Source organism: Zonotrichia leucophrys, chromosome 5 (assembly GCF_028769735.1).
Source record: "Zonotrichia leucophrys gambelii isolate GWCS_2022_RI chromosome 5, RI_Zleu_2.0, whole genome shotgun sequence".
Taxonomy (NCBI): domain Eukaryota; kingdom Metazoa; phylum Chordata; class Aves; order Passeriformes; family Passerellidae; genus Zonotrichia; species Zonotrichia leucophrys.
The window spans coordinates 15076041-15090667 of NC_088175.1; the positions used below are offsets into that span (position 1 = coordinate 15076041).

General features: G+C 41.4%; 1 long non-coding RNA gene across 2 annotated transcripts; it reads right to left on the reverse strand.

The window, feature by feature from the left end:
• Positions 1-2626: 2626 nt before the first annotated feature.
• On the reverse strand, positions 2627-9800 carry LOC135448613 (uncharacterized). 2 transcript variants are annotated; one of them, XR_010440522.1, is made up of 5 exons: positions 9722-9789; positions 8836-9065; positions 7099-7403; positions 6002-6177; positions 2627-3506 (listed from the first exon to the last, which is right to left on the reverse strand). It is a non-coding gene; the product is annotated as an uncharacterized LOC135448613 (long non-coding RNA). The 2 variants fall into 2 exon arrangements; XR_010440521.1 differs by lacking the exon at positions 2627-3506 and adding an exon at positions 5079-5587 and having other exon boundaries at positions 9722-9800.
• Positions 9801-14627: the final 4827 nt, after the last annotated feature.

The following is a 14627-nucleotide window of genomic DNA, read 5'->3' on the forward strand; positions in this document are numbered from 1 at the left end:
TTTCACTTCCCAAGACATTCACAAGCCTATGATACACACACTAGCACAAAGAACAAGAATGAAACCCTGAATCCAAAGAAATTATTCCATACTGATTGGGCATTGCTGCATAAGAAGCTCAGAAATTCTGCATACAGAGAAAATAAGCTTTACTCTTACTCACATTTCAGAAGGAACCCTGGAATTGTTGTTATGAGACAAGTTATAAAGGGCATATTTCCCATTTACCTTTTCCCTGACAAAATTTGATCACCTTAGCCCTATTTCATTGCCTTGTCCTATTAGGTAAGTGTAGTACTGCTTGTACCATACACACATACAACTAACTCAAAATGCTCCTATTTTAAACTGCATTCCTTCCCCACTGCAGGTGTGAGTAAATGAACTCACTCATGTGAGCAGAGTAGGAGCCAGGCTAAATGGAAGTCAGAAAGAAGTGCTCATCAAAACTTGCTGAAATGCAAAAAACCTGAGCTGGCACTGCAGCCCTGGCAGCCAGGAAGCCTCAGTGTCCTGTGCTGATGTGAAGGGTTGCTGGCAGCAGGGACAGCAGCTCTGGCAGCACTCCTGTGCCAGGGACGCCTGCAGGTACCTGGTGGGTCTCTGGTGCCTGCTCAGGTGCACATTTGAATCCAGGCAGCCAGACCTTGAAACTAAGGGCAAAGTCAAGAGAAACTTCTAAGTGCTTTTCTGCATAATGAGGATATGGGCTTGTTTATTGCTCCACCAGTTAAGAAATACCTCTGATAATACCAATATCTCAGAATTCCCAATCCCGTTCCCCTCCCCAGCCAAAAAAGTTTATTTTCTCTACTGTTTAACCGTCATCCTGATCACAAGATTTTCTCGCTGTGGGTTGGATTTACTACTATTTTAATACAGGCTGGACGAAATGAGGTAAATTTAGCAAAAAGATTTTGCAAAGTAAGATGTGGGCACTGCTTTCCTGATACAGTGCGGGTGTGTGTGATCAGCCACACCACTCGGTGGGAGAGAAGGCAGGTTGGCAGGCTGGTGGGTTAATCAAGGATGGGTTGACAACTCGTGAAGTTCAACAAGAGCAAGTACAATGTCCTGCACCTCAGGAAGGAACAACTCCATGCAACAGTACCTGCTGGGGGCAATCCAAATGAGGTTTTCCTGCAAGGAATAATTCAGCTTTTCAAACTATGTGAACATAAAGGGCTTTTCTGTTAATTATTTTGTGAAACACCACCCATAACTGCCATTCTGTAAGAAGTCGGGGGAGGAGGATAAAATCTCCTTTTGTTGCTCAGGAAGCAGGATAATTTTCTTTATGATGATTTTTTAATCTTTGGCACAAGTTGCTAGCACATATTTGTTGAGCTTCTTGGCATTCTGCTCATGTCTCTGGCACTAACACCTGCTTAGAGCTTGTGAAAAGTGTTCTCCTATTCCTAAAATTTCATCCTCCTTCTCCTGTCCACCCTCAAATCTCAGTAGATCTCATAAAAACTGGCTGTGACACCACTTCTCCTGCTGATACATAGTGAGCTTTCTCATCCAATTTTTCCTCAGCAACACATTTACTAATTCTTCCTTGGCATTGCTTATAACCAGATATTAATAGATCCTGTGAGAACCCAAGAGTCAATGATTTAAAACAGGCAAAGAGGAAGTACATAGGAAAGGTGACTTTTACAGAGGCTTGCCAGCTATCAGTTTTGACCCAGCATTAACCTGTTTCCTTCTCTATTCCCTCTTGTGCCTGGAGCAAGGAGCAAGCTGCTGCTTTACAGGCAATTTTCTGCCTAAATAACTTGAGGTGAGGAAATATAAAACCAAGGGGTCACCAATAGATACCAGTGTCAGCTACAGAAAGATTCCCAGCCATAAATTTTAGGACACACTGCACATGCACACACTCAGTGCTCTTTTCCCCTTATGGTTGAAAAAGGGGAGCTTCATTAATTAATACAGGGACTGGATCCTCAGTGAATCCTCCCTCCATTCTTTCCCACTCAGGTCCCTGCTGCCAGCACTTGGAATATATATATAATACCCAAGCTGTACTGCTCAGTACTCAATCTGGCCCTGCTCAGGAAAGCAACTGTCAAGATACTTTGGAGCTTCTAAATATTTCAAGATCAAATATGTCAATATTAAAAGTCACTCTACTTCTGCTGACTCAATTTTGACCATTCAAGCTGCTGTTTTCATCTCTTCTCACCAGGAATAAAGGCTTCCAGTAAAATGGTCAGCTAAGATCAGCTCTTGTATACATGATATAAAATCATTTGTCCTGCGGTTGTATTAAGCCTACAGAGCTAGCAGGGGAATCACTGAACTACTATTTCACTGCTTTACTACAAGAAAGATGATGTACTAAGCTGCTATTGAGACCTAACTCTACTTATGTCAAGATTTAAACTGGGGAAAATAAAAACATCAAAAACTATGAAAAGTATCAAAAAAATATTTTGTTCTGATGATGTGCTACCATGATTTTCAACATTTCTAAGTGAGACTACAAAACTGGACAGTAGGCTATAAACAATTTCACTGTCTGTTGAATAAAAACGTGTTTCAACATTGTTGAATAAAAATTTAATGATGTGCTTTCAAAAGGAGACACAGTTTAGGGTAGGAAGTTATCTATTACAGCTTTGATAGTTGGCAACATTATTTGGCATGCTGTATGTTTCCATGCATGACTTTTTTATGTGGTTATGAACTAATAACTGTTCATAAACAAGGTAGAGCATTGACATTACATCACTAACTACTGGTTTGCCTATATTTAAACTTGTCAGGAAAGTAGTGAGGCCTTTTCCTTGTGGCTTTCATACACACAGGAGTTATTTCTGTTTTGGCAGACAGCATTCATTTGCTAGCATAAAGGTTTTTCTCGGCCTCCTTAAAATTATTCAGGAGCAAAACTGTTTGCTAATCACCTTATAAATAAGCAAGAGATCTTTCTAAAAGACACTGGGAAAGGTTTCAACTCCCACCAAGCTGGGAATATAGGACCCTCTATTAAACAGCAGAAATCACAGTCATGGAATGGATTGGAAGGGATCTCTGGCAATCACCTATTCAAACCTGCCAAGGCAGGGTCACCTAGAACAGGTTATACAGCAACTGTTCCAGGTGCATTCTGCACGTCTTCAGACAGGAAGACTCCACAACCTCCCTGAGCAACCTGTGCCAGTGCTCTGCACCACCCTGAACATAAATAAGCCCCTGTTCGTGGTGATGTGTTTGCCAGTTATACCACAGGGGAAGATTTCCCTTTCATTTGCATTATTTTCACTACTCTGGAAAATTAAGCTTTGAAGTGAAATCTCAAACTTGGAGGCCTGTTTTTTGAAAGGAAAAAGACTATTCCACTGACTCCATCCCAAAGGCTAGTCAGCAGAGATAAAGCAAAGAGGTCCCTTCCATGAAACGGGTCTCTAGATGCAGCTAGACCATAGCCATCATGAAGGGATTCCAGCACTGTCCTTCAGCTCCTGAACTTCACTGTACAGGTGGCAAAAATTCAGCTGAAAGGAGGAAGTAGAAAGAGAGAATTCAGAGCTAAAGACAAATTGCCATTGGAAAAAAATGCCAGTGAAAATGCACTACTCAGGTGTATTGGCGCAGACTGGATTATTTCAAACTCTGAACAAGGCAGGACTGGGCTGCAGAAGCTATGGGCACAATCCCCAGCCTACAGACTGGCCATTGTGCCCCCCAGCACATGGCCTACATAAGACTGCTGTGCATGCACACTGCTGTAGCTGTGTGTAAATTACATGCTATTTATGTCACTCCTGAATTTGCCTTGTTGCTTTTTCCTTTTAATACAAGTTGGCTTCTACAATATGGCAATTAAAACTAACCTGGCAAGTGGGAAAACACCTGTATAAACCTCTCATTATTATGGCATTCCACATTAATTGTAACACATTTTAAGAATTCAGTTTTGCCTGAGGGTGGACAATTTTTGTGACGTTTTACAGCCAATGAACTTCCACCAGAGGAGCTGACACTCTTCTGATCCCACAGTTTTAACATCACCAAATCCTGATTAGCTTTGTGGATTAATCAGGTTTCAGGCCTAACAGCCAAAATGGATTTTGCCTAAAGCTCTATTCACAGTTGACTGGGCAATACCTGTTATAATTTACAGGCACTGGCAGATCTGCTTCAGATAGCTCCTTGGAAGTAATTACCAGTCTTGCTTCACAGATGCCACGTGTAATATATTCCAAAACATTAAATTACATAGAATTTACTGATGGCTTGAGTTTTTTTATTCAAACTCAAGACTGATCACATTCATCAAGAGGGCCACAGGCCTGGAACCAGTTTTCAAAGAACTGCAGCTTTCTTATCATGCAAAGGTAGTGACTTCACTCTGCCTTCCTGAGAGAACAAAGCAATTTTGATTTGGAACGTGTTTTGCTCAGGCAATCTGAGACTGCGTAATCCTGAAACTACAAAATCCACATCAACTGACTATTTGCCTGAGTTTTGAAGAGAAACCTAGCTTCACAAATCCTGCTATCAAGGCAAATTTCTTTTAATTAAAAACAATCTGTTCTATGTACAGGATGCAGTTATAAGGACTGAGAAATACAAAGTTCTTCTACAACCTCTCTTCTGTTCTCCTTGAGGCCACTAATATTTTGGGCAGGCAGAAGGCACCATGCTGACAGAAAGGAACAAGATACCACAAAGAGGGCTTACCTGTGTTGATACCACAAGGGTTACAACATGGGGGTATTGGAGGCCAGACTGAATGGGGGCTCTGGGTAACCTGGTCAAGAGTAAAGTACTCTGCCTGTAGAAAACCAGATTATCTTTAAGGTCACATCCAACCCAATCCACTCTATGAAAAATTTTGTGCTGCTTACTCCTTTGAGCCTTGAGAGCCCTACATGACCTTCCCCAGACCAGTCATGATTTCCATATTGGGAAGAAGGAGGGAAGCAAGTGATTCTGTGACTATCAAGAAGGGAAAAACCTCTAGTCTCACTAGTGTGATCCTAAAATATCAGCTATCAATGAACAGAAGACATTCAAAATAATCCCTGTTCGAGAACAAAGGGAAGAGCAAGGGACAGAAAATTGCAAGGCACACAGTTTCATTCTTTAGTAGCCAAAATGATGCAAGAGCCACGTGCAAGCACATTATTAACCTCACTACAGTGAAAATAAAAATATTAAAACAACATTATTTGTTATTTGTGGTTTGACAGTTTCTTCTATCTGTTGGAATGAAGCACCATGTGAAATTTGTAAAACTAGAAGTTCAAACATGATTCCCCAGAAGAAATTTAGCAATGTCAACACCCCAATAACCTTGGAATGTTCAAGTAGGCAGCTGAGCAAGGTCCTGCTACTTTAGTAATAGGTCTTGAAGCCTAGTATTTTCAGTAATATCAACTTCTGTCTTTTTGCTCTTCTATTTTACCTATTTTCCTTTATTAGTTTTCCTTATTTTTTAATCTCTTTTTAAATAAGGTTGGCCAATTATGGATTCCTGTGGAAAAATGGACATGTCAAAGTCTTCTTTCCGAAGACAGGTTTCTCATCCAAGTAGTGCAGGAGATGACTTCACAGCAGTTACATTAGATGTCTGGAAACAAGATGAGAAATCAAAACCTCAAATCTTTCATAGTTTTTTTTTGCTCTCAGTGTTTATTTCCTGTAAGAGAATCTGAATCCTCTTCTTAAATTCTCAAAGCAGCTAGTAATGGCTTGGGGTTTGACTTGGTCCAAAAATTCAATCAAGTTTTATGTAACAGAGACCATAAACCAACTTCTGTAACCTACTCAAATTTCACTGGCATGTTTTAATCCAAATTCTATTGTGGGAATTTTTAACAATATAAGCTGTAAATCTGAATTCAAATCCATTTTCCCCCCTATTGCTCAGACCCAGTTTTTCAGTGGAGCCTGCTACAGAAATAAGAGTATTTTAAAAAACCCTCTAGATCTGGATGCTTTTTAGTCAGCTGTTTTTCAAAATCATCTGTTTAAGAATACAAACCTCATACTTCAGAATTTTTGCAAGGCATCAGTGAGTGTCATCACACCTTCTCCCTTTGGTTGAATATTCACCTTTGCATCATCCTGTCCATAGGGAACTTTTTTTTTATTTCATCAACTTCAACTGATCCTGTGTTGCATGCAGGCCTATGTGAGACTGAAGGACAGAGGGAAAGCCTAGGCAAAGTGAAGGAAAAAGGCAGCATCATTACAATTCCCAACAAATCCTCGACAAAAATCCTAAGAAGGATGCAATAGCATTGGGTGCTGACCCTAGCCAGCAACCAAACACCCATCCTTCCTTGGCTCACTCAACTTTCCTGGGAGACAATTTTTTAAAAAATCAAAGCAAGGAAAACAGCTTATACATAGAGATATTGACAATTTAATAAGAAAATCAAGCACTGTGTAAGTAAAACAAAAGGAAGGTATTCACACCTTGCTGTTGGCAAGCAGGCAGATGTTGAGCCACTTTCTGGGAAACAGTACATCTCCACCTGCGGCAGTTGCTTGGAAAGAAAAATGCCACTTTTCCCTGAACTTTTACTGTTGAGCACATCATACAATATGGAATACCCCTTTGGTTAATTCAGGTCACTGTCCCAACTTTGTCCCCACCCAAGCCCCACTGCTAGACTATGCACAGGGGGAAGCCCTGACACTGTGCAAGCAACATGCCGCAGCAGTCAAAACACCAGTGTTACCAACAAAGCACAGCTCCTGTGAGCTGCTATGAAGCCAAGTACATAACTTCATCCCAGCCAGGACCAGTACAAATACACACACCATGGCAGGGTATAAACCCAGCCTAGGGTACTCCACCCTAAAAAGAGTTGGGATTTCTTGTTTTCAAGGAATGCACCTCATGCATTTAACTCCACCTTTCCACAGCTTAATATAACAAAAATGCAGAAGGACAGAACGTTGGGTTTGAGTACTTATCTGCCAAGTAAGTACTACAAAAAATGTTTAGTGTGATTTCATTAAATTAGAAGAAAGAAGTAAAAGCAGGACAACCTCTCATTCTTGCAGATTACTCTTAGACTTTAACACTTTCACTTTAATTCTCACTTTAATATCACTTCTCACTCAACCCACCTCCTTACAATCCCAAGAGCTCAAGCAAGTTAAAGTTGGTTCACCCATACTCAGCACTATCTTTTTTCCTTTAATTTTCAGCCTTCAATGGAAATGCTCTCCATAAGTGATTCTGCTGCCAGTCTTATGCATGATTGCATTAATTAAAATGCTAGAAGGGTTGATTTAAGAGTCTCATCATCAGGCTTGGCATAATTAGACTCCCAGACCCAGTGTCAAATGCTCCCAGGGCTGCCCCAACCTTTCATCCTTCTAAGGCAGCTGTAGGCAGTACTGCACAGCATGCTTTGCAGCAAGAACCATTTCTGAAAAAAAAAAAAAAGCTTTAAGAGAAAGAAGACAAAGCCTTTCTTGAAACATAAAAAAATCTCCCTGGCACTTTTTCACAGAGTCCAGATTCCTGTTTATAACGACAGCCAAAGCAGCCCTAACATCTGTGCCAGAAGTAGCCTTTTTTTTAGTAATGCCAAGTATATGAAGTTGAAAATTGCCTGGTGATCCCCTCTGGAGCAGAACACGATATGTAAATACATCACTATTTATATCCTATATAGGGCCAGTTTCAAACTAAAATGAGAAAATTAAATGGGAAAAAGAGGTCAGTGCACTTAGATATTCTCCAGCACTTGCCAGCATCAATTAAGCACAAAAGATCAAAGCATCAGAACAAGACTGTTTTCAAGGTGCCTCAGATCCTACTGCACTGAGTTGACAACTGGGTCTGTACCACAAAGGCTTGGCACACAGAGCCAGAAGTGAGCTGCTGCAGTCAGTGATATAGGTCTCTTAATTACTACATTTTCTCTTTGTTCTTAGAGATTAGGTTCTAGTTTTTCCTGAGCTATAAGTGCTGTTTTACATGCACTGCTTTTACAAATTAGAGAACGCTGGGGAATCATCCTAATTGTTAAAAACTCTCGTCTGTTGTATAAAGGTAGTATTACTACAAACAAGCAGCTAAAATGCTCGTTTCTGGAAGACCAACTTAAGCAGGACATACACATTACTAAAATCTCACAGCTGGGGCCTTGTACGGAGAACTTACACAGATGTAGTCAGTTTAAACAAGGCACATGGTAGTTTAAGTAAGCAGTTAGCATAAATGATGCATTTTCACCACAGCTGAGGTGCCAGCCTTCAAGCTTTTCTGCACTCCCTATTTTTGTCAGCGTTGTTGTACTGCCATCTGGTGGGAAAAACTCGTAGGAAGAAGGATTGTCATGAAGGTACATAACCAGAGGCACTGCAGGAGTGAGAGTAAAGGAATTCTGCATTCCCTATTCCAATGGGAATATTGAAATATCAGTTGTATTTTAGGATCCAATCCCAAATTAAAATGCAGATACATGGAAAACTGCTATATAGCTTCTACACAGTAAATAAACAAGATCAAGAGACTTGGGCTGAGCATCAGTAAGACAGATGCCAAGGACACCAAAGACTGTGACCAGACCATGAATCAAGCCACATGAATAGATACTGACGTGGTAATATGAATTATCTGAAGGCCTACATGAACAAAAACATTTTCTAGGGGAAAGAGATTTACATTCAACAAGTAAGTCACTAACTGGGAACTATGATGAAAACTACTCCAAAGTGCACTGTGCTCAAAGGGCACACATAGCTCTATGGATGTATCCCTTCTTTGAGTTGGTCTAGTTTTACAGTCAAATGCACTTAACTAAAGGGCAAACTATGGCCTGTTTTAGCCAATTAAACAAATTAGTGCCTTACCTTGTGCCACTGGTTTTAACCAACTTGGGAATGCAATGCCCATTCTAACTCAGAACCTGTAAAAGGTTCTATTTACCCCATATTTCCTTGGTGGGGCTGGTCCAGTAGGGTCCAGAAAGAACCATCTGCCCCTCTTTAGAAGAGTCAAAGGTAAAGTGGAAGTGCTGCTGAGTTCTTTCCTCTGCAGTGTCCAGCCCTAATACAGATGTTGCAAACAGCTCTGTCTGGCTCTGAAGAGGAAGCAGAAGGCATATTTCAGGGTAGACAAAGGTGTCCTCTCACTTCAGAGACAGCCCATTTTGAAAGATGACAAGATGATCTTTTGAGGCGGTTTTAAGACAAAATGTATCCCATCAGCTGCCTTTAGCCCGTGAGTTCCAAGCCAGGACTTGAGATAATGGCATGGAAATGTGACTGATCTATCCATTAATACAGCATGTCACCACCAAATGGTATTAGTATTTATGTTTTATGAGGCTAAATGTGTTTTGTATGTTTCTGAGTGTGCTTCCATTAACTCTCAGGCACAAAGGAACATGCTTGCATTTAGCAGCAGACTGTAGACAGTGTGTGAAAGCAGAAACTGGGAGAAGTGCAGCTGAGGGCTGCCATTCACAGCAACAGGCACTAACTCCACAGCAAATCCCTGCCTACATCCCAGGATAGCATGGTAGACTTTAAGAGGCCAGTGCTTTCACAGATACAAATTTGCTATTGCAAAAGGGCACAATTCATCTCACACATAGAGAGTTGCCAATAGCAATCAAAGCATTCTTCCTCTCTGGGTCATGTCAAAGCAGACATCTGGTATCTCAGGATCTACTGCCATGGCAATAACCAGGTTCTCTGGGCAGGGTATTGTTATCTTACTGCAAAAGTTCCATACCTTCTCGGTGATTTCTTATGGGAAGCTCCTCACAGCACTGACTCCTCCTTCTCAGCGCAGCCATAAACTCCAGGTCCCTTCTCACCCAGCCAACCCATCCTTTTTTAGCACTCATCCTTATTAGACACAGCTGTAGCCTATTAGGGCAGGCCTGTTCCTAACCTCTGGTGATTGGTACAGCTGCAACACCTCAGGGGTGAGATTGCCTTGTGCATTATTCTCTCACATTCTATCCTCCCACAGGTTATGGTCAGTGCTTGACCACAGATTTCATAGAGCAAGGGACTGATTCACTCTTCATCACCCTGCCCTGAGTACAAGAACACAGTGAGTTACTGTGAGGTCTTATCCTGAATAATTTTTTATGAGTCTAGGAAATTAACAAATGACAGACCCGGGGGGGTCCATCTCTATTGCTATTTGAAGGACAAAGGGATGACCTACTTAGGCTCAGTACTTAAGATAATACAAAGAAAATTATACAGAAAACCAAGAATATGGCACAAATTTTTAATAACATCCTTGCTTTGACAGAGTATCAAAAAATAATAGTAGTAAAATAGTAGGGCCCAACCTAATTGGCTAATTTATATTAAATGAGTCAGTAAACTGATGTGCATAGTCAGGATTTGTCCCCATCATTATTTGTTCCATATATTGTATCAGTTTAGAGTCCAAGTTAATTCAGTGTGAGTTTGGTTCTAGGTACCTCAGAGACAAAACCTTTTCTTTTTTGTTTTCCTCCCAAAAATGTGATTCTGTAGTCACTGAAATCCACAGACTCTCCCAGAAGGGCATCTTTTCATTTAACAGGAGAGATTGCTGACAGGCAAAAATTCACACTGCAGTAGGTAAGGGAAATGGGGAATTTTCAGAAAATGGCAATTAACTCTTCAGGAACATCACACAGTCTGTCTGCTTGGCCAGATAACATTAGATAAGCTGAGAAAAACGGCCAGTAAGAACTGCTTGAGTAAGAGGGAGATGTACAAAGAGACCAGTGATGACAAGATAACCATGCTGTTATCATTAGTATCTTCTGCTCCTTGCCTGTGTCTTTAACCAGAAGCAGCTAAAATGCCTACATCTAGAACGGTGAAACTGAGCAAATGTCACATCAACAGTCACTTCAGGAAGAAGCATAAAGGCACAGAAAGGAAAAATAGAAGCAGATGCACCACTGGAACAGAAAAGACCAAAATATGATGAAATGGTACTTCAGAAACTACAGGGAGACAGACAAAAGAATAAGTTTACTGAAGTCAAACATGTATCTCCTCCTGTGGAAGACTGCTGGTCCCAAAACCGGGGAAAAAAAATTTGTGAACTTACTTTTCTTGATAACTATATTTGCTCCATTATAGCTTATACAAAAAAAGTTCCTCACAGAAAGGGTAGGCAGATGAAGCAACAGATAACTTTACCCTTCAGTTCCACTGGGGATGTGATGGATGTTTAAGTATTTCCAGTCTCAGTGCCAGAAAAACACAAGGAAGTCCCTTGCTTCTTAACTGCAAATGTTTGGCAAGTTTGAAAAGGGTGGACACCATGACTTAATGGGAATGATATCATGACAATGGAACAAACCCCAAAACAGCAGTGATAGTCCATTGCTTGGGAACTTTATTGGTTTGGAAGCAGAAATTGGCCAGATTAAAAACACCCAGCGTTAACCAAGATCCAGACCTTGTATTACTATTCAGACTTGTACCAAAGCAGCCCGCTTCTGAATTTTTCAGCAAGGTTCTATGTTTAACAACTTAAATAAAATAAACTTAAAGTTTGTGTTTAGAGAGCAGACAATCCAAAATCCAGATCTGGATCTAAACAGAAATAATCTTGGAAATATCACCTCTTCTTCCAAGAATTTCCAACTGAATAGAATCCACAGAACCACAATTACAGAATGGGTAAAGTTGGAAAAGACCCTACTTGGGTCATCTGGTCCAACCTCCCTGCTCAAGCAGGGTCATCCTAGAGCACATTGCACAGGACTGCATCCAGACAGTTCTTGAATATCTACAGTGTGGGAGACTCCACAGCCAAATCTGTTCCAGAGCTCAGTCACCTGCAGAGTAAAATTTTTCATCATGTTCAGGTGGAACTTCCCGTGCATCAGGTTCTGCCTGTTGCCTCTTATCCTATTGCTGAGCACCACTGAGCAGAGCCTGGATCCTTCTTCTTGGAACCATCCTGACAAATATCAACAGACATTGGTAAGATCCCCTCTCATTTGTCTCTTCTCAAGGCTGAACAGGCCCAGCTCCTTGAGCCTTTCCTCATGAGACAGATGCTCCAAAGCCTTAATCATCTTTGTTGCTCTCCACTGGACCTGTGTCAGGAGCTCCAAGTCTCTTGGCCTGAGGAGCCAGAGCTGGACACAGCACTCCAGCTGTGGCCTCACCAGGGCTGAGCAGAGGGGCAGGATCACCTGCCCTGACCTGCTGGCAATGCTCTTCCTGATGCACCCAGGACACCACTGGCCTTCCTGGCCACAAGGAAGGGCACACTGCTGGCTCAGGGACAGCTTGTTGTCCAGCAGGATGCCCAATCCTTCTCTGCAGAGCTTCTTTCCAGCAGATCAGCTCACAGCCTGTACCAGTAAATGAAAGCTGCTTCCGCCTCTGCAGAAAAATTAATGAACCAACACGTGGACAAACCTCCAGGTTCTCAGGACTTGGGTGCCCCTGTTCCCAAACAATTTGCAGTCTCTGGTGGTGGTGATCCTTTGAGCAGGGCACTCCCCCTTAGACACCCAGACAGGCTTCAGACTCCACGATCCTTCAGTTGGGGACCAAAGCTAATAACAAGGTAAAGCCTTCTGTTCCTCACTTTTAATACAGGAATGTATGCTAGTGATAAAAAGCACTGGGAAATGATCCATAATTCCACTGTGAAATTAACTGGGCATTTACAACCAAGTTGAAACAATTTCCAGCTATTTTATGCTACTCATTTAACTTCAAATATTTCAACTTTAAGATTTGTTATAAAGAGAAGGGACTAAAGGCAAGGAGTCACTAAGTAAAGTTTCCTCCAGTTTTCCACCCATCAGATGGTTATTATCCTTAAAAATGCATACAAAGCAGAAAGCACTTCTCTTCCCACCACTTGATCCAGGATGCATCTTTTGGACATTATAAACTGTCCCCTATCAAAAACCTATTATGTTTGTGCATACCAGCTTTCTCTGCCACCCTCCTGGGCATGAACAGTGCTTTTGAAATGGAACCAAATTAATTTCAGGGAGCTTTCTGTAGCTGTATTTTATTCTTGTGTTGTCATGTCACAAATTAAGAGCTATTTTAACGTCTTTTAAACCTCCCTCTGCAAAAATTCAGTTACTTCAAATGAAAGGAAGGTATAAACAACAGGTACTGTATTTCTTTCTTGCTCCTTGTTACACAGACTTCATTTGGGAATAACAGCCTTGTTGCACATGGCAAGCAAGATGAATAAATAAGGATTCAGAACAGTGTAATATTAGAAGCAAGCCTCACAATATAAAAAGCCTCATCAGTTAGTGTCAAACTACATTGGTATGGGCCAGTGGCTGCACAGCTGCATTCTCCCATCATGAGTCTGGTGCAAAAGAGCATCTGATAGTGTGGCTGTATCATGTCACAAGAACCTGCTAGGTGACCGTGTCATGTCACAAGAACCTGCTAGGTGACCGTGTCAGAAGACTACAACTGATGCTGTCACACAACACTGTGATACCATAAAGGGACACTCCTGAGCCATTGTTGTTTGAGCCATTGTTGCACATTTCTGTCATAAAGGCAAATAATCTCTGGGCTGCAGCATATGGGATCATTAACATCTGATATGTATCCCAATACTGCAGTGTATGGGGAGAAATGCCAAAAGCAAACAGATTTCATATCATCTGATTTTGGGTGCCTAAATTAGAAAGCTAATCACCTCAGATCATCCAGAGACAAAAATACAAGCATTCAAAATACAATTTATAGCTACAGTTCAAGCAATATTGTCCTTAGCTGCCTCCTGAAAGAACCCACTGCTACCACTGGGGGAAAACAGTCTAAGATAAATACCCACATTTAGATGTCCAGAGTTTAACACAGACTAACTTGATTTAAATAACTGTTTGTAAGATTATAATGCACAGGAGGCCCCACCAAACTCAAACAGAAATAGCGATATCTGTAAGTTAACATAAATCCATTTTTATCAGTAGAGCTCACTAGTTCCAGACTGTCAAAAACCACAACACAACTAGTTTGCTGCTGTATTCCCTTCCTGTTAGAAACAGGCAGGCAGTATCACAATAAAGTATACTCAATCAGTAATTAAAAGCTTTTACGCATGAATGTCACAGCATATATCACAGTTGAGACAGCCACATTACAATTTCAGAAAGCTTCAACCCATACACAGTAACACCATAGCACATCAGAAGGCTTCGAACATCTGCCCACACAGAGTAACATCACTTCAGAAAGCTGCAAGCAGCTGCCATTTCTTGTTCTTCAGCCCAACCTTTTATCCCCTCATGTTGATGCACGGCACCTGTGTGCCTCTGCTCCCTTTGTGGTTGGTCAGTGGCCCGGGCCCTCCATGGCTCATTGCTGTCAGTGCTGCTCACCTGCTGCTCACAGCTGTGCCCACTGGGGATGGGGCTCAGCCCAGCCCCATCCCAATCACCACAAACTGTGTGCCTACACATAAATGCAAGAAAAAAGCCTCAGAGATAATTCAGTGCTACATTTGTTGGTATAATGTTTCCTTCATTTTTTTCAAAATGCATTTTTAACAGGATAGACGTGCACCTCACTGACCTCACTGAATGCCCAACTACATTACCACCATTTTAGTCCTGCTGTTAAAAGGAACTGCATCATTTATACATGTCTAAAAAGCTTATCAAACCAAGTTTTCGAAG